Genomic DNA, 21814 nt, shown 5'->3' with positions numbered 1-21814 from the left:
AGAACTAAATACATTATTTTTTTCATATCATTAAACAGATACATAAATTACACTAACGCCTTAATTATTCACGTAATATCTCGTTGTTATCAACAATTCTGCGCAAGAAATAAATTCAATGTGAAATATTAACAATTACTTCAAACATTAACTCAGTAATTTTTTAAATATATTTCCGAAATCGGTAAATAAATTTAAAAAAAGAAATACGTTTTTACATTTTCTTTAATCATTTATAAAAATTATTACTCTATAATTTGTTAAATTATTTAAAAAGTAACTTTCCTATTTATGGTTAACCAGTGGTCACCTAGTGGTTGAAATTCGACCATAATTTATTTAAATTATAAGTTTCAACGTTAAATAAAAGAGTATATAATTATATATGCGTGCGTGTGTCAAATACATAGTAATGTATGTATTTTTTTTATTGATAATATTAATAAAATAGTGAGCGACATTTCATACTGCTCCATCCACGCAATTTTCGTAAAAAAGGTTAGAAAGTTTTTCTTCACGTATTAATATTATAGAATATAGAAGATAGAGGGCTGGAAGAGATCGCTAGACACGATACGACGATGACATTTGTGAAAATACATATGTGTTGATATTTTTGAAGAGTAAGCGTTGAGTTGTCGATTCCTTTCAGCAGAATCAATATTCCAAATCGGCGGTAGCTTCACATTGACAATCATTTTAAATATAATTAAATAATAAATTAACTATAATAAATAAATATTTTGCAAAATCCTCGAGCTACCGTAGGGGTCATCCATAAATTACGTTACACGTACGTCCCACTACCTCCGTCGTCGAAATTCTGTGACATGACATTTCAAATATAATTTATCTTATAGTAATTTAAAATGAAATAGAAATAATGTTGAAATTGATGTTTTAATTTAATAAATAATAATTTAAAGGTGTAAAATTGCAAAACATGTGACGTCATTCTAGGTCACGGGCGTGTCAGCGACCTAGTAGTTGTACTAAATGAACTTAGTAACAATCTGCTAGTGGGTTCTCTCCATGCAAATGTAGGACTATAGTCCAAAAAGTTTCTGTTCATTTTTGAACGCAGGTATAAGAATTCCGTAGGTAAGGAATCCCGCGTAATTGAGTTTGCTGGAATAGGTACTAATTTGGTGTAGGGACTATTGGGGGGTTACCTCAAGCTTAGGACATAAATTTGTATAGACCGTAAAAGTATTTGTTGCTGTCTGTGTTTGTATGTTTCTAACCCCATACACAGCATGACACAGATTAGACCTACGAGTAACATTTATCTTAGATCTTATCTCAATATTACCAGCAGTGGCTGTCAACTGATACTTTATACTTGCGTTATCTAAGACTGATTAGCGTCGCTTATCTAAAGATCTCGTTGTATGTAGGTTCATCCACTGAAAGATAAGCTTAAACATTGCTATAATTAAGCAACTTTTTTGTTTATTAAGTTTTTTAGACGCCCGACGTTTCGGATAGGTACCTACTTTACAGTAACCATGAGTCATGGGAGAACACACGTCGCGCATCTAAAAATTCGCATAGTGAAATTAGCATAAACATAAGAAAACTTAAATAACAATTTATGTTAAAAAGAGGATACCTTGTTGTTCAATTTATACTGTCAGTTCAAACTCTAACAACAGATACTCCTGTACTTGTATATACTGTACAAACTTTCAATAATAATTAATAAAATAATTTTATATCTCTTCCACCTAAATACAAATGCATTTCTCAAAGTTGCAGTCAATGACATTTTATTTTAATAGTTTTTTTTTTAATTTAATCAAATAATCATTCAATAATTTAATAAAAAAGGCAAACGTAATAGAAATAGATTTTTTTTATAATGCTTATTCATGAACATCTCGATCGACGACAAATTATAGATAGGCACAACTTTACTCTGCGTAGTTTGACGGGTGCTTCGAGAATAAGGAATGAAGTCAGTACGTCTCATTACCATATGAGATTGAATATCTATTTTAAAACAATGCCTCGTAAGCTTACCAGCTTATAAATAAATATATAACAATACACACACGGTCGTCTGTTCCTAAAGTAAGCAACTCAATGCTTGTGTTATAGGTAACAGCCGACTGGTATATACCTGCATTTTTTTTTCAATAAACATACTTATAAATAATACATATATAAATATATAAAAAAATATTTATGTTACACCCTGACTCGGGCTGGAAATCGAACCCACAACCCTCGGAGCAGATAGCAGGGTCACCACAAACTGCGCCAACGGGCTAGTCAAATAATAATATATTTAAACATATATATTGATAAGCTATTTAGATTTAATACTTACGACAAATTGCTGTGGCGGCCTGTAAATAAACATCATATAACATACACTCACGGTTGTCTGTTCCTAAGTTAAGCAACTTATGCATTGTTACAGGTAACAGCCAACTAGTGATGAGCAAAGCAAAACCAAGACCAAGACTGCAAGATCAAGACCAATTTTGCACATCACCACAGCTGACCGATGTAACTTCATTTTTTTCGATAAATACATATAGATAATACTTATATATAAATAAATATATTTACCACATCCACGCTAGAGGCGGGAATCGAACCCACAACCCTCAGAAAGCAAGGTCACTACAAACTGTGCCAACGGGCTGGTCAAGCTTTCTTAGCATATATATGACTAGGTGAGTTTTTTAATAATTATTTAATTAAAATTGACAGTACAAGGTCGTGATCTCTTATTTAGAAATATGAATTATTAATTATGATCTATCAAATTAATATTTATTTTTCCTTAAGGAAATTTTAATAGTAATACGTAAAGGTTGATATGATTTTAATTTAAAACAAAAAACAATTTTTTTTTATGTAACTAGATTGGCGAACAAGCGTACGGCTCACCGCTTAGCTTATAGACTTCTGCAATACCGGAAGCATAGCAACCGCGTTATTGACCCTATCCCCAGTTCCCCAGTTTCCATCTCCAGTTTTCAGTTGTTCCTGCTTGAAAACAGTGCTATTTAGCTGTGATCTAAGGTAAGGTCGAGGTACTATCCCAGTCGGGCTGATCCATATTTTGAGCAGGAAATTTCCTGCTGTGCCCTACCTCAGCCAGTATTATACCCAGTATTTTAATTGTAAGCATATTGGGTATCCAACGCTAGGTACTAATTGCTTATCGTTTGCGAATTGCTTCTTTGTTTATTTAAACTAGTACAACAGACATAATTACAAATATCAAGTACTAATATGGTAATTTATTGATTGCATTTTAAATGCGGAGTTATCGCGTAGCTGTTGTTTTTATTATTTTTTTATATAAAAATGAATGTATGTTCTTTATCGAATCGTGAACTATGCATTTGATCATTTAAAAAAAAAAGCGTAGCAACGCGCGCAGGGTACAGCTAGTTTGAAATATAAAGCTGACTAACAGTTACACTTTACTGTAGACTAGCTGCGCCACGCGGTTTCACCTGCGTTTTTGCCGATAGCCTATGTATCATTCTGGTTCTCCAGCTATCTACGTACCAAGTTTCATTAAAATAGGTCTAGTAGTTTTCGTGTAAAAGAGTAACAAACGTACAAACACATCCATCTACACCAACTTTCGCATTTTTTTCTTAGTAGGATCGTTTTGGGACTAATTGCTGTTCTAATAATAAAATTGTAACGAACGCTGCATTTATTATAAGGCTGTGACAATAATTACAATAAGGATCATAATAATTTACACATACACAAAAACAATATCCGCTAAAGTTTAGAATTAAATACAAATATTAGTGTAATTCTAATAATTGTAGTTCAATGTTAGTTACTTAGTATTTTCTCGTTATTTTCAATTGAAGTAAGAATTCTCCAATTCGTATTGTAGTTTGCACCTGTAATTGAGATGACACGCAACAATCAACATTTTATATTCAAGCTCTTTTTTTGTTATTGTATTGATGTTTATCTTGTTGGTGCAACTTAATAAGTAAATTTGAACTTAAAGAAATAAATTTGAATACAAACAAGGAAAATAAAATCGAATTGCTACTTGACAGCGATAATCGCACAACACTTGTGATTGCTCATCCATTTCCTGTAAAGTCGTAGTCTACCAATATAAATAGGTACTCAATTTAAGCAAATACTTGTTAAGAAAAATTAATTTAAATGGGACGTAAATATTTCAATATTATTATGTATAACAAATATTTATTATTCTGTGTGTTTGTCCAGTTAATTGGAAGCTGATTTGCGGTTGCTTAAATGAGGTAATAGATATTATGCTTGCACTGCACGGTCGATGAGTACATCCTTATTTACGCATTAATTAACTATATATTAATACTTTAAAGCCACTATCATGGACCTGTTTCCTTTTCAGAATCTCGAGGAAAAACTATGTAGATGCAGTTAAACTTAAAATTTAATTGGCATGAGAACTTATAATTGTTTTTGCTCGCAAACGAAATAAAACCGACTTCAGTTAGTAGACAAAAAAATAGTCAAGTAAATACGCATTATCAAGGATTACTCGAAAACTAGTCATCACAAGGGACCACGATACAATTATCAGCTTTCGATTAGAAGAATGAACAAAATCGCTGTAATCAGTGAAAAGTTATGCGGTATAATTACGTTTGGACAACAATAAAAAAAGTCCAGTAAATACGCAATATTAGTTATAGCTCGAAGAGTACCTAGTTGTTAGATCTAAATTAAATTTAGACAGGGATAATGGGACCAAAGTTACAATCGAATTGAGAGCCCCCTCCATTTTGGAATTCGGTTGAAAATAAATTTGTTTATTTACTACTACAAAAGTACGTGAAAGAATAATATAACATACAAGCTTAACAGAGTGCAAAGATCTTATCATTGTTGGTGATTAGACGTCAAGTGTTCGATCACTGCGATTTAGTATTAGACTTATAATTTGTATGAAATAACAGACTAACTGTTTATTTACTTATGTATAATATTAATATTTGAAAATACAAGTAAACTTACTTTAAATACATTCACAAGTTTTTGGAATTATACCTTTTAAAACCTTTTTTTTATGTCACTAGGTCGGCAAACAAGCGTACGGCTCACCTGATGGTAAGCGATTATCGTAGCTTATAGACACCTGCAACACCAGAAGCATCGCAAGCGCGTTGCCGACCCAATCCCCAATCCCCCCATGAGCTCTGGTCACCTTATTCACCAACAGGAACACAATACTGCTTGAAAACAGTATTATTTTGCTGTGATCTTCTGTAAGGTCGAGGTGCTACCCCAGTCGGGCTGCTCCATATTTTGAGCAGGAAATTCCTGCTGTGCCCTACCTCAGCATATCTAATGGCAGGTAATTCGTAAGAAAAAAAAATTGACAAAAAGTAGTTTAAATTTTAAAATAAATTCAACTTTATAAATATAATAAGTGTAAAATGATTATAATAACGTAATAAAAGTGATAATATAAGTTTTATAGTCGTAGTTTGGGCCCATGTCAAACGTCGCTTTTATCGGCCGGATAGTTAATTGGGCGGTGAGGGCTGGCACGCAATACAACTAATATTACATTATTTACATGATATATTGCCTGATATATGCAATAGCTACACGTTTAATACTGTGGAATAAATTACGAAAACAAACTGTGACGATGCGAAATACAAAATATTCTGTTTTTAAGTATAACTAAAGTTATAAGGCGTCAATATATCCAGGTCCTCTCCACTTTAAAAGTTTAGACTTTTAAGATTGTGTTTAGAATATAAAATTAAATATTGTGAAATCAATATAAAAATCAAAATGAATACACCGTTGACTCCTTGCATAATTATATAATTTTATTTGCTCGCAAACAAAAAAAAAACGACTTCAATTACATCGATAAGTAATACAACGTAAGTAGACGAAAATAAGTCGTCACTACGATTTTCGAGTGTTTCCTTTGATTTCTCTGGAATTACATCATCAGATCCTGGTATCCTTATCACGGTACCACATTTGGGATATCCCCTTTTCAACAAAAAAAGAATGATCGAAATCGGTTCATAAACGACGAAGTTACCCCCGAACATACATAAAAAATATATATGTACATAAGGTCGAACTGAATAACCTTCTCCTTTTTTGAAGTCGTTTGAAGCGGTTTGTTGGCACCCCTATCGCCGTCGCCCGAACTGGCTGCGCGCGCGCATGCCCGTTTTTATCTCGGCCTTTGATCGGATTCACCTAAATTATTTATTGGAAGATTATGGCTTGAATTTTAAAGTGTTTATTAAGATTTAAATGAAGCTGGTATTTTAATAATATCGCTTATAGAAGATTTGTGTCAATCAATGTTAAATACACACATACGCATATAATTTTATATGGAATTGGTAATAGTAATAATGCGTGTTATTCATATACCTAGTAAATTCTGTACCGATATTATGAGAACAGTCGCAGCCCTATTATTGTAACTATTCTATAGTTACGATAATTACCTTCACTATACTGTAATCAATACATAGATACAATTACATACCACACAATGGTCATTAAATTGAACTAACATTATCAAAATACCTTACTTTAAAACAAATTGAATAATCTATTAATGTCTGGCTCACGCTATTCACACATACTTAAAATCGTGTTAATCACTCAGTACATGTTAGCACACAACACACATATATACCTACATACCATACATCAAGAACTACTGCTAAAAACTTACACACACACATAAACCACTAGCACATAGATATTCGTACATAGAAAACGTCGTAATCATTGAATAAAAGGAAACACACATGTGTATTAACCACACACACATACAGTTAAGTTTAACGATCGGCTATTGACCGACATTTAGGACTGTTAACAAAAAACAATGACATCAAGAATCTCTCAGTGACAGTCTCTAAATAATGTATGACTTGTAACGACTGTGAAGAAGTGTGGGTATGTTAAATTGACAAATACCTTCGAAACCATCACTATAACACAGAACAATCAAATTATAGCGTCATAAAAGAGCCACAACTCACCATCAAATGTTTTAAAATATTAATATTTATAAAAATATTAGTTATTGTACACCTAAAAACACATATTTAAAAAATAAGTTTTTTTTTATGTCACTGGGTCGGCAAACAAGCGTACGGCTCACCTGATGGTAAGCGATTACCGTAGCTTATAGACGCCTGCAACACCAGAAACATCGCAAGCGCGTTGCCGACCCAATCCCCAATCCCCCAGGAGCTCTGTCACCTTACTCACCAACTGGAACACAATACTGCTTGAAAACAGTATTATTTTGCTGTGATCTTCTGTAAGGTCGAGGTACTACCCCAGTCGGGCTGCTCCATATTTTGAGCAGGAAATTCCTGCTGTGCCCTACCTCAGTTAAAAAATAAGTGTACTAAAAATGATCTTTAACCTTTGATAACCTTTGGGTAAAGGGCATGTAAGAATAGAGTGGTAATTGTAAAGATAAAATATAATAGACTTATGAAAAAATACATCCCGTTATTTAAGCTAGTTGAAACAAGGCAGAAATTAAAATTGACAGTGGCGCCCCCTCCATAGTTTAAGATAAAATGTTAAATAGGACTCACAAATGTCAAGTGGGTGACAGTTTTTGTATTAAAACCTAGTGGGCGGTTCGAAATCAAATGAATAATTAATATAACTTAGAACAGCGTGCTGCAACGTTTGCTGTGCGCTTTGTGAAATATTTCTATTTCAACCTTATTGTATTATAATTTTGGCGTCCCTTGAAATACCCTTTTAACTTTATGACGTGTATTCTGGGCGAAGGAAATAAACAAAATATATAACAAAAATACTGGTTTCCAGTCGTCTAAAATGAAGGTAATCAAAGTTGCAGTCATTACCTTATGAATTACAAGCGGTTGAACCGTGTAATGCAAAAATATGGTTTGAGATTGTTGCGAAATTGTTACAAACCACTAATAAAGCAAATAGTCTGAACGTGACTGCGGTCGGGATGATTCTATACAACAATTGCAAATCATCATTTTCTCTTTTCCGTTTGTCATGAATCTTTTATTTATTATGTTATTATTACGAGCGTTTGTTTAATTTTGCCAATCACGCGTATTATTACATACACTGTCAATTGAGTGAAGCTAACAGTTCACTGTGACTTACAAACGACTTCGTCGATGCTGTATCATGTAATGATAAATAATAATAATAATGCCGCCGGAGAACTACTATTTTTATATATATAAATATTTTATTTGTCTTTTTCATATTTATTGTAATATTATTATAATATTATATTATATTATTATTATATAATTTAAAAAAATAATTATAAGAAAACATATTGAATAAAAGTATTAATAATAATATAAATTGCACACAATAAACATGGAACAAAATTTACCACATCTTTAATTTTCAGAGAAAAATACGACTATCTTTATGATTCCCCACAAGAACACGTCATAAAACGCTTGTGTATAAATATGTACCTACTTCTTATAAATATCAATATTTATTAAAAACTTTATAAACTTTATATAGCATAAAGATATTGCAGTTAAACCTGGGTAATTTACTGTAGCGTCACGGAAAAACAACTGTGATTTTCCGAAACGTACGCTACCACAGACTTAAATTAATTTCTTTATATAGATTTAGTTGTATAACATCCATCTCACTTCTAACTTAGTCACTTCTATGACTAAATGGTAGGCGAAGCGAGTATTACGAGTATCATAATTTCTTTCTGTCAACTTATAATGAAGCTTATTACATATGAATTGTGTATTTTATTTACAATAACTAATTGTAATTGTGATGAACTGTATATCACTTTAATGGATACATTTAAATAAAATGTTTCATTTTTTACAAGTATATAAAAAATAGACATTATTATGACATGTAAACTCCATCATGATATTTACTCTTTCATGAAGTGTTTTGGTAGAATATTTAACAGACTTTGTAAGAAATAGGTTTTTTTTTTTATAAGTAACATATTGTAAATTAAAATTAAATACCTAATGCCTCAGTTTTTAACTTACGGTTAAAATATGTTGAATGAGAAATATTTGTAGATTTAAAATTGAACAAGTTTTTATAAAGGTAATTATGTATTTACTTTTTTATAGTTTTTTTATATATTTTTTTAATAATTGTAACTTGGGTAGTTAATATGCGTGAAATGAAAATAAATTGGGTAACATTGATCTTTAAATAATCTCAATTATAAAGTAAAAGTTTGCTTACTTTTACTTTTAATCTACTTTTAATTTTACGTCCGTGATTAAGAAATACGAAACAACACAGAACAGTTACCTACGTTTACTTAGGGCCAATCTCACCGGTTTCCGTTTACACTATTTGACACAAAACGGTAACCAAAAGATAAAAGCATACGTACTTATTCTTCATCACAATCGAATGGTATTTTTATTCGCGATTGTGAATATCTAAATACAACAACATTTTTTATTTTTTGCTATCGCAGGGGAACCCATTTACGGGTGATATCCAGGGTGCCCGGGTAGGCATTCCTAGACCGTATGTCGGCTTCAGCACTTGGGGGTGCAATACCGACCAAACCCCTGCGGGAGCCTTCAGCCGCTTTAATTGGTCCCGGATCTGCAGGCAACAGGATCCCTCAAGCGACAGGCGGGCCTCGGCGAAAAGACCAGACTTCTCCTCCATGGGGATTGTCCGGCTCACCTCTGAACAATTCCGACGACGTCATGTCTAGCAGGAAATACAACAACATTTAGTAATTTTTTAATCAAGGTAAAAGAGGTCTTATTGACTTATTTTACCACCTACTGTCTATTCGTAACTTATATGCAGGATAAACTTAACCACAAGCAATGAAACTGGCCTCTTCACACGGATATGTAGTTATAGGAGCTCAAGATATTTGTAGCTACATCGCCACGATGAATAAATAATTAATTCTCTATTTGGACCAAACATTTTGCAATCGCTTTACCAACTTTCTTTCTTATGAGTACAAGGATATCCTGCATTTTAGTATTAATGCTGTTAAAGTTAATTGAATCTTTTTAATTAGTTGTCTACATAATGGAAGTCTTTGTTTGAAGTCAATGAAATAAAAAATATAATTCTGATGACTGAAATTAAGTGAAAATGATGTGTGTTTAAAACCTATTTCAATAAAGTACATTTTGATTTTTAATTTGAAAGTGTCAATGATGGACGTTACCATTTCCTCTTTATATTTTAACTAGCCTCTGCCGGCGACTTCGTCCGCGTGAAATAGATCAATACTGATATACATGATTTTTGCAAAACTTTTACTGTTTACGCAGAACACGCAGCGGAAGCTCTCAAAAGGGAAAATAAATCCCGGTTTTCAAACATTCTTCATTGGTGCTCCGCTCCTATGCGTCTTAGCGTTATGATATTTAGCCTATAGCCTTTCTCGATAAATGTGCTATCTAACACCATAAGAATTTTTCAAATCGGACCAGTAGTTGCTGAGATTAGCGCATTCAAACAAACAAACTTTCCAGTTTTATAATATTAGTATAGATTAAGTAAACACATAATATAATTACAATCAAGATTGTTTTAGTTGATATATATTTTGACTAATATTTTACTGGGGCGTAGATCCGAATTTTTTTAGTTTCTTAAATAAGTAGAAAGAAAAAAATACAAATTAGTTTCTTTTGAAGTAGGCAACAGCAGAAAATATGCTCATAATTGAATAATTGTACTGGGGTTCGTAGAAATTATACGAACTGCTTTTGTTGAATTAGCACAGTAGAAAAGTATACTGATAAATAAATAAATATACTTACATAAGTAATTGGGTTCAGTACTATTGTTACATTTTACAATACATTCTTTTACATTGTAACAATGAGTCAGGCGACACTAGATAATATAGAGAAAAAAAGTAATCACCGTCCGTCCGCTGCGCTCATTTCTTGAACCAGTGGAGTAGAAAAATGATTCGGGTCCAAAGAATACTTTCAAATCGAATCAATTACCTATCTTCGGCAAACAAACTGACGTTTTTACACCTCGCTTCCTCTCAACCATGATTACAAAAAGATAAATGATCGTCATTGTAGGATTCGGGGCTGTTCCATTAACTACGTCACGTAGTGATCATTGTTTTTTAGGGTTCCGAACCCAAAGGGTAAAAACGGGACCCTATTACTAAGACTTCACTGTCTGTCCGTCCGTCCGTCTGTCACCAGGCTGTATCTCACGAACCGCGATAGCTAGACAGTTAAAATTTTCACCAATTATGTATTTCTGTTGCCGCTATAACAATAAATACAAAAAACAAAATAAAATAATATTTAAGGGGGGCTCCCATGCAAAAATCGCGATCTTTTTGCCCTGTTTTACACGACATCAATAAAGGAAATAGGTAAGCACTTGAAATATTCACAAAATACTCAGTTGTATTTTTACTTTAACAATAAATTTAAAATAAAAAATATTAGACAAAAAAATTTGTCTAAATATTTTACCTAGTCTAGTAGTGGTACGGAACCCTTAGTGCGCGAGTCCGACTCGCACTTGACCGTTTTTTTACTTATCAATTTTTTTTAGGGTTCTGCGACCACAGGGTGCTAATGGAAACTTATTGCGAGGACCTGAGAAACATTTGAAATCATACTTTTTATAAAGACCAGAGTTGTTTTTGCTCACGTTTTCAGCTTGTTTGTAAAATTTATTATACAGGTATCTACCCTCTATACTTTTTTTTACTTTGACTAACATTTCGATACCACTATGGAATACACAAATTGTATTTTAAATTACGCTTCAGCCTGTAATATCCCACTACTGGGCATAGGCCTCTTTCCCCATGTAGTCGAAGGATCAGAGCTTAATCCACTACGCTGCTCCAATGCGGGTCGGCGGATATATTCCCTACTATGAGTAACGATCGCTATCAGGTGTACATGATAACAACCGGGACCGACGGCTTAACGTGCTCTCTAAGGCACAGTGGGGAGACTTACAAGGACTGCACAAACACCCAGACTACGTATTTTAGATTATTAAACATAAAATCAAATCTTTATATTACGTTCTAAAAATATATATTAAAAATATAATCATATCAAATAAAATCTTTTAATTACACAAGACTTACGCGTCGTTCTGACAATCGTGCAAAGTACAATTTATAAATATATACATGTCATAAATTAGGGTAACTCTACGTGTCGATTTGTCTGTCTTTACTGTTAAATCAAAGTAGTTACTTCGTTACAGGAATTTATTGAATAATTGAAATTATAAAATGTATGTCACTACTAGCAGTGCATCCGCGAACTAGTTCCGACGCTCAGCTTAGATGGCTTCCGTCGGATATCAGATTTCTATAATTGCGTTTTAATACAATTTGTTACTGGAATTATAAAACGTTTTATAAATGGCTTAGTATTCAGAACTAATTTTAAACTAATCTTTAAGATTATTTAAGATATTAATTATTTATTAATACATTGGATATTAAAAACAGTGCAGAAGCGACTCACACATTTATAATTAACAAAAATGTTCTTGAATTAAAGCTTTGAGATCTTAAATTGAAAATATTTAATTATTCATTTTACAATTATTGTCACGCTTAACTCTAGGATTAAATTAAAGACTCGTGGCAATATCGAAAAATTTTATATTTCGGATATATTTTTTTTTTGAGTTTTCCAAACTATTTGTCACTTTAGTAGTTTTTATTTTGTAACCGTAAACACCGTTTATGTGAAAATAAAACAGATAACAAAATTCCAAAAGCATTAATCGAACGAGTTTGTGTTGTTCTAGTTTAAGGTTTAGCGACAAAGTTGTGAATATTTCATTTGTCCTCAATGCTATATCGAGAATGTTATCAGCTGCAGCGATTTTATCCATGTCGTCTCAATCTTACGTGACATTGGAGACGCCGACCTTGCTCTATTGCCACATTTTCTAATAAACTAATGACAAATTTGCCATAAAACTAAAATGGATAAGACAAGAATTAGATTATCTGGAAAGATTTTTATGCCGTTTCTTCTAGGTTTGGAACTTGAACTGAAAAAAACTGAGGATCTGGTTATCAACCCAACCTTTTTGTTCTTTTGTGGTTTTCAAGCAATCTTTTGCAAGGTAAATGAATATAAGTACCCAGAACTCATAGTCTAAATGATAACATTTTAATTTGAAATACTTTCGTGAGAATTGCTCAACACTACCATCAGCAAAATGTAATACTTAAATAGTTCTCTATACTTTATCCTTTTAGAGTTGGTCTCATACTCCAGTTTTACTTTATCTACTAATATAAACTACCTTCGCATGTGATTGAAAATACTAATTAAAGTTATCGGCGTTGTTATTGATTTCCGTGGAGGCTATCGCAACGTTTCCGCCGAGTGTTTGGTAAACAATGCCGTATTAACCATGTTCGTGGCGAAACATCGACACACTGACGCCAGTTATTATTACTAATATTATTTCGTCCTCCTGGAAATATTTTTATATCATTTACCGCATATTTTATAGTCCGATGTTTTTAGTTAGAATTTTTAAATCAAAGCAGGCATTATTTTTATTTTGTTTCAATATATAAGGATAAATTTCAAATTAATTGCAAATCTTAAATCGGCTTTGAAAACCTTGTCTCCAGAACACATGAGATTTTTACTTCTCCAGACCAGTACCTAAAATAAACCAATTAAGAATACCTACGTATTCTTAAATTGATTTTGTGTTGGCACTTTTCAATATATCACCTAGTTAATCGAGCATTCCACAATGACTAGCTATGATTCAAATCATTGCTTGATGTTTAAACCATATTCAAAAAGGCCCACACATTCTGTGAATGATTGTTTTAGCAGTAAAGATAATTCATAGATTGGAAAATCCAAAAGTGCACACCTCATAATCTCATTTTTTATTTTATTTTATTGCTAATTATAAATAAACTAGATTGAATTAGACCGTGATCTTCAAAAAGACTTTTGAATAATACTAAGCGTATAAAAAATAAATGGACTTGATCAGTTAAGTTTTTCAGCAGTTTTTGTGACCACGCTAGTTTTTATACATAATATATATACACTAGTGACCCGCTCCGGCTTCGCACGGGTGCAATGCTGATAATAAATACACTACAGAATGTCTTTATTTATAGTATGAGGCTAGCTTATAGCATGGTTATTAACATAATAACAACATTCAAATTTACGTCGTTAGATTACACGTTGTTACAGAATGCGTTGAAGAAATAAAGGTTCACTGCTCGTTCCCGGTAGGTGACAGCATGATAATATGTAGCCTATATGTTGACCCGACTTCTTAATAATATTCGTGCCAAATTTAAAGTAAATCCATGCAGTACTTTTTGAGTTTATCCCGGACATACATACAGACAAACAGACAAAAATTCTAAAAACTATTTTTTTGGCTTCGGTATCGATACTAGATCACACCCCAAGTATTCTTTAAAAAAAATATTCAATGTACAGTTTTGACTTTCCTACCATTTTATTATATGTATAGATTTGACAGCCGGACGTCCACGGAATAACGGTCTTTTAAAAATGGCATAGGTAAGTGTTAAAACTAGTGTTTTTCCATTACATTTATATGTAAATATTATTCTACAAGTGCAATAGAAAAAAAAGAAGACATTAGTTCAAGAAATCGCTTGATTTTCGTAAGGCAAGTGTAGAGCACAACCTCACCCGCTTCGCTTATGAGGCGTGCAAAAATATAGAGATATTCTCTCTCGCCCACTGGAGTGGATACTTAACATCCCGACCAATCAACGTGCCTCCAGATCCAACAAATCACGCACGTGCAAATTCTACAACAATCTTACTCCTCATTTTCCAGACCGCTGTAATTTCCAAGTACGTCCTTTAGCTGTAAACTTTAACTTACCATAAACAGGTGACATAAAAAAGGTAAATACATTCAAATTACAAAATTACGCTTCATATACAATGATTTATATATTAACACAAAAAAGGTACGTCAACATTACTTCCCACTTAAAACCCAATTTGCTAGAGTGCGAAGTCGGGCAGAGCTTACTGACATATCGTAAAAAATCTCTACAAGTTATTTAAACGAACAAGCAAAACCGAGTGTCGTCTGTTATATCTAATGAAAGAAAAAAGAGTGTGCTTTAGACCACACGACTGAAGTAAAACTTCTTTAGCTCTATCTAACTTATATCTCCCCCGTTCGCCTCGCCCGATCACACTTTTCGTAACGCTCTCGTCACACATTCACCAGCTTACTCCCCAAGTCAAGCGAGCGTAAAAAAGTTATACTTCAATAAAAGATAAATAGGTGTATATTCGTACCATTACACAAAACTACTTTGTTACAGTAAAAGCCTTCTTACTGCTTTATTATTACTTACTAATAGGTTTTATCAGGAGGAATAGACACTTTATTTTCAACCAGAAAAACTACACCTTTTGAATTTCGAATAGAATATATAAATACATGACAGATAGTGGCATTTGATAGTGAAATATAACAATTTCATAAATTTTTATCTATAAGATATCGTTATACGCCAGATATCTTTATCAGCAAGTGATAAAACATGTCCATGGTAGCATAAAGGTTGTTGAAACGACTTGCTTTCGTGATAAGTATCGTAACTATGTGACATTCGCAGAATACAAAGTGACACTTGTAACATATTTTGAGATTTCGATAAAAATCTATTTAAAATATTAAAGATGTTAATAAAAGATAATTATGTATTTAATAATGAAGGTAATTAACCCGACAGTAGTCGTTATATATAATGATGTACACTTAAGCGAGGAAGTGCAATCATTAAATTTAAATAATTATTAATTAAAATACCAATTTTATCATACTTATGTAGGTATCTTTTATTAATGCTAATAAATAAAAAGGTATTTTTTTTTTTATATTTTTTTACTGAGAAATGAGTTTGAAGCAAAAGCTACATTTCCGCTACATTGGCTGTAACGTAATAACCATATCGCCTTATAAGGTTTAAAATACCAACAATAGTCGTAAGTCTTATAACTTTTTATATGTCTAACTAGCTGACCCCGCCAACGTTGTTTTGCCATATATCTTATTAACCCCTTAACCCCCCCCCCCCCCACAACTTAGGGGTATGAAAAATAGATGTTCGATTCTCAGACCTAGCTGATATGCACACAAAATTTCATGAGAATCGGTCAAGCCGTTTCGGAGGAGTTTAACTGCAAACACCGCGACACGAGACTTTTATATATTACATAACTTTAGCATAATATAGTTTTCTATTGACAAAGAGATAATTAAAATCGGTTCAGTACTTTTCATAACTAATCAGAAATAAATTTTAATAAAGTGTACACATTTAAATCATGTACAAAATAAATATTTCGTAATATGTATGTATGTAGTTCATTAAGATTTTCTCTAAATAATATAAAAATAGTTACTCTGTGTTTTATGAAAATATGTAGCTCGTTATAATTACATATTTATATAAGTAATTATACTAACATAATGAGAGTGGGTACTTCGTAATTATGTTATTAGAGCATCGGTACATTCTTGCTTGTATAATTAATTTAAAAAAAATAAGAAATAAAGAAATTATTAGCTGCATAATTATTATAATATAAAAAATAAAAATCCATCCGTCTGTAAATTAGAAAATGCAATTAGTAGGATTTTAGATTTAGCAGAGTTCTTACGAGATTATTAACCAAATGAGATCATAAAAATGTTACTAATTTCCATTATTTGTGAATATCATTTGGCAAAGAAATAAAATATTTATTAACTGTAGCCTTATACCTTATTTATTTTACATTAAACAGATACATTTGTAACTTTTATTTTAAACTAATTTCATTCCTCACATTTTTCGTTCTTATATTTACTATTTCTTCCGCAACAGTTTTTTGTATTAAAGACTTAATAAGTTATCTATGTAAATAAGCGTATTCGCAAAACAGCATATCAAATTCTATCTCATTCATAATCTCGTGAGATCTCCATTTGAGATTTGATTGAGATTGTAATCACCGAAGTAGTATTTAAAAGTAAACGAAGAACGACGAAAAGGAAACCACATACTCATTAACTTTTTATAAATAAATAAACGGCAGAGTTATTAAAGATAATAATATGTCTTCGAAAGTTAAATGTTCGCTTTTAAAATATCCATTGTCTGTCAATAAGTAACTACATACAATTACATTATTTTTCTTTCTAATTATCCCGTCGTTTATTAATAATATACCGTTTAGATGTTTCAACGACTTTCTACGTAGCGTGCAACACAATAAAACACTAAAGATTAAAAAAAAATCTCTTAGAATATATATATTTATAACGCAGTTATTTGAAATTTGATTAATTTTTTTTTACGATCGCTACCTCCGATAGCGGTAATTACGACGAATGTATATTTCATTCGCATTTATAAGTTCACTCGAGTCGCACTCGTCGCTACGAGTGTAGTAGTGTAGCGCGGGCCTTAATTACGTGCAATCAGCGGGATCAGCTGTGCGGCGCGCGTGTGTGGGTGCGCGTACGAGAGGCGCGCCCCCCGCACGCACACAGGCGCGACGCCAATCAGCTGATCGCAGCGCGCCGTCGCTGCCAAAACATTACGGAAACGTGCGATACGCCGCGCAGTGCTGCGACGGTCTACAACTAGACTCGATTACACTAACTCACCTACTTAAAATATAGAGGCCATCGTAAACATGCCGACTTCGATTTCGATAGAACTATCCAGCCGATAAGCTAAGCAATAACTCTTAACTATATTTCGGTGTAAAGCTGTGCCGCACAATCTGGAGGCTGTAATACCCACGGGGACGTAATTTATTAGTTTCAATCCTACAGACAACCCACTGTTGAAACCATCAGTTTACTTATTCATAGCTCAGAGATAAGACTCGAAAATGTAAATAACGCTGCTGTGTGCGTTTACTTTAGAGTTGTTTATCCAACATATTTATTTACAAGGCACCTGAAATCGAGCAAAACGTTCCTCGAACGAAACATGAAAGAGTTCCGATCCCTATTCGCGTCCTCCTCGCTCACAGGAGGACGCGGCGTCTAGACAGAGACGGACGGCCGGGACTCCCACCCGTCAAGTTTGGCACTAAAAATGGCCGATGCTTGCTTAGTTTCGTGATCGCCTAGAGAGGGGGCGATGTCGATAATATTATGTTTTATGGCGGCGAGCGGGGCCGAGGGCGAACATAAATTGGATATTCCTTTTACGAGATAATACCGACGATTTATAACCGCTTTTGGGAATCGAACTGGGCGGCGTATTCGAAATGCGCCTACTTACAGTGGGAATTAGCTGAAGCGGCTCTCTGCGAGGAAGTCGGTAATTACAGAATCGCTACTTTGATCGTTAAGCGACGTTATCAGACCGCAACGAGGCCATTTTATTTTTGCGAGCGTCATTCATACTTGCATTGCCTTGTTCGAGTACCCTCACTTATCGCAGGTCGTTCTTACTTCGCAAATACCGGTAATTACTTTCATACCCACAAAGTGAATGCAGCTATCATTAAAAAGGTTCGTAATTTATTTTCACCGTAAGATTTCATCAGAATTAATTGTGAGTTACCGCGCCCTAAAATATAAAAATCATTACAGTTAATGACAAATAATGAAAGCCCCGACTGGGTTTAATCAAAGTATAATTCACAGCATGCGAGAGTATCAATCATTGGTAAAATATATAAATCTATATAAATCCAATATCGCCTCGTGTATTTTTTATTTCTTTAGAACCGTATAGATACGAAGAGCACAATACGAATCTGGATAAGCAGTAACGGAGCCGTAAAAAGTTACAATAAAACTTTTTATGATAGCAGTGCGGATAAAAATGAATATAGCTCTAATTCTCCCCCAGCAGGACGAAATATAATTCTTTCTCGCACAAAGGCGAGTGAAACAGCTCGCATCAGAAGAGAAGGGGGCTATTATCCATTAGTCTCGATGTTTATTTCGTGTTTATAGCGTGGATGCTAATTTAGCATCTCTGCGTCGGGTAATGGAAGTCTCAAGTCTCGGGGAGCGTGCGTGCCTCGCTAATGGTCGATTTGCCGCTTGCTTCGTGACCACGTTTCCACTAAAACCGCTCTAAGCTATCCGAATGCGTCTTAATTAGTAATGACCACGGTTAATTGCGTAGACGCTTCTCCTTGTGCTATAATCTGTTTTATTTTAATGAAGGTATTGAAGTTTTTTTCAAAACGATCTCTTTCTCGACGTAATATTATCGTTTCATTGTGTTTGAGTACTTTTCATGTCGAGAGAATGCCTTGTTACTCTATTGTACGTTTGAGAGCAATCGGACAAAAGATAAAGAGTTTAATTTTTATTTCGACGGCATCGTAAAAAAATTACAATAGACATTTAATTGAAGTATTCCTGGCTATTAAAATTATCATGACTTTAATGGACATGAAAGTTAATTATTCCATCGTGTCTGTTTAATAGTAAACCGTCGGTCGTTACTGGTTTATCTTAAGAAGAATTCTGCTTACTCATTTATCTCTCGGGGAGTTTTATGTTGTCATTCATCATTATTACTTCTTTTGATATTTATTGGTAATACAATGTCTGTAATAGTTTGTTTTAAATGTGTTACTTGTGTAAATAAGACGATTGAGATACTAGACTTGTCTAATTAGCTATTGCTAGGGGTTACACTTTTAAATTTTCGAAATAAGTTCTTATATGTGAATATCGCTTTAGCAACATTTTAAATAGCTCATTGTATTTTTTTATTGTATGAAATGTCTCATTTAGTTACCGTTAAATATTATTATCTACCAACGTCTATAAAGAATAAGACATGACGGTAGTGACCACGTCATTTTTGAAATGATAGTCACGTTGGAAACTAGCTAGCTTAGTCACTAATTGTCACGGTAATTTTGGATATATTTAACGGCTAATTTTCTTTACAGATCATGTATCTATGTCATTTTCTATAGAAAGTAGATTCACTGTCATTAGTTTAGCAACGTTAATGACTTAGGTATGCAAAACCAATACTTTGAAAGGCGAAAAGTTTGCATATGCAATAGTTTGACTAGCGACTAGTTTGCACATATGACTATTAGCAACACTCTGTAAAGGATTTTTCTTAGAATTTCGTTAACGAGTTGCACAAACGTAACTCTATTGCGTCCCTGACTGAGATCCAATGGTCGAAAGCCATACTTACTTCTCAGTTAGTGTAATCCAACATCCGAGTCGTTCAGATACTTTCCGAGCACACAACAAGCACTGGGAGGCTGCGCCTCGCAACTCTTAACAGATCTAACACATTCCACAGCACGCACTGGTAGAATCGGAGCCGCCACCTCACCGGACCACCGGATCACTTGGAACGTACGTACGGAGGGAAATAAAACGATGCTTTAGGGATTTTTGTAAAAAGATAGTTATATTTTTGGCATTGGACTATGACACAATATAATACTATGATATGCTAAGTAAGCGTTTTATAAAGACTTTTACATGCCGAATATTCGTTAATCAGACTATTCATCAGAGGACTCTTTATATATAATTTTAACAAACATAACTGCTTACAAAATGAGAGTAGAGTACGATTCTAGTTTAGCACTCAGGACTGTTCTAGAACTCATCACCTATTCGAAAACATAACTATTACTAGTTTTATTCGTAATATTTTTCTCACTTTCATTTTTTTTTTCTTTACTCTATAGGTACATATTTATATAATACAATTTTTGAACATATAATTATTATCGATATGATATCTTATACAGAAATACGCAACGAATCAGCGACGGTACAATAATTTATATGAAGCATCGGTTACGGCGATCGCAATAAATACTCTCGTTGGCGAGCGTGCGCCGGCGTCGGTCGCGCTATCGTCCGGCACGGAAACACAATCAACGTTCAAACAATATCAACGCACATAGGTATTATTTGGTATTCGGTTCGTGCGCGGCACGGCGGCGGCGGGCCCGGGCCCGGCGCGGTCGCTCCGCGCGGCACTTATCACTAACTAATCACGACAAAACATCACAGAGACCGGCCCCGGCTACATGTAGATCGGCAGCTGCTGCAGCGCGCGCTTGTCGAAGCGCTCGTAGTGGGCGGCGGGCGGCAGCGCGCGCGCTATATCACAGTCCAGCGCCTCGGCCGGCAGGTAGGGGTGCGGCTTGAGGCGCGCGCGCGCCGCCAGCTTGCCGCCCTCGGCCAGGTACTCGCAGCGGTAGCGCCGCGCGTCCTCGGGCGCCCGCGCGCGCTGCGCCTGGGCCGGCTGCGGCGGCGGCACCGGCGGGGCGGGCGCCGCGCGGCAGCAGCGCCGCAGCGCGCGCCCGCGCGAGCGCGCGTCCGGCGCCGCCGCCGATGCGCTGGCCGCGTCGCCGCGCGGCAGGTTGTTCACGAACGGCACCCGCCGGAGGCTCTCGAGCCTCCGGAAGTGCGACGGGTGGATCATGAGCAGTGGCTCGATCTTGACGCCCTGCGGTGGCTTGGCACAGTCGGGAAGCTCGTATTCGATACTGCAGTCTACGTGTAAAGGCACCGAGTAATCCTTGGGGGCGAGCGAGGCGGGCCGCGCGTCCCGTCCGAAGCGGTCGGCGGCGGCGAAGTCGGCCTCGCCGCGGGCGTAGCCCGTCATCGTAGCGGGCGCGGCCTCACGGCATGTGCGCCGCGGGGCGCGCGCCGATCAGCTGATTGTGCGAACTGAGGCGCGCGGACGTGCGCGCTAGTCGACGGCAGGCGCGAGACTGTGGCAGCGGGCCGCGCGCCTGCGCCGCCGGCTCCTCCCCCTCCTCCA

General features: G+C 34.9%; 1 long non-coding RNA gene across 1 annotated transcript in view; it reads right to left on the bottom strand.

Moving 5' to 3' along the window:
* Nucleotides 1-21229, bottom strand: part of LOC123661989 — a 63281-nt gene extending 42052 nt beyond the window's left edge. Inside the window, exon 1 of the long non-coding RNA XR_006744421.1 lies at nt 20219-21229. This is a non-coding gene — a long non-coding RNA (uncharacterized LOC123661989). The remainder of the gene's footprint in view (nt 1-20218) is intronic.
* Nucleotides 21230-21814: the final 585 nt, after the last annotated feature.

Source organism: Melitaea cinxia, chromosome 18, assembly GCF_905220565.1.
Source record: "Melitaea cinxia chromosome 18, ilMelCinx1.1, whole genome shotgun sequence".
NCBI classification, from domain to species: Eukaryota; Metazoa; Arthropoda; class Insecta; order Lepidoptera; family Nymphalidae; genus Melitaea; species Melitaea cinxia.
This window is presented reverse-complemented; position numbering and strand designations above follow the sequence as displayed.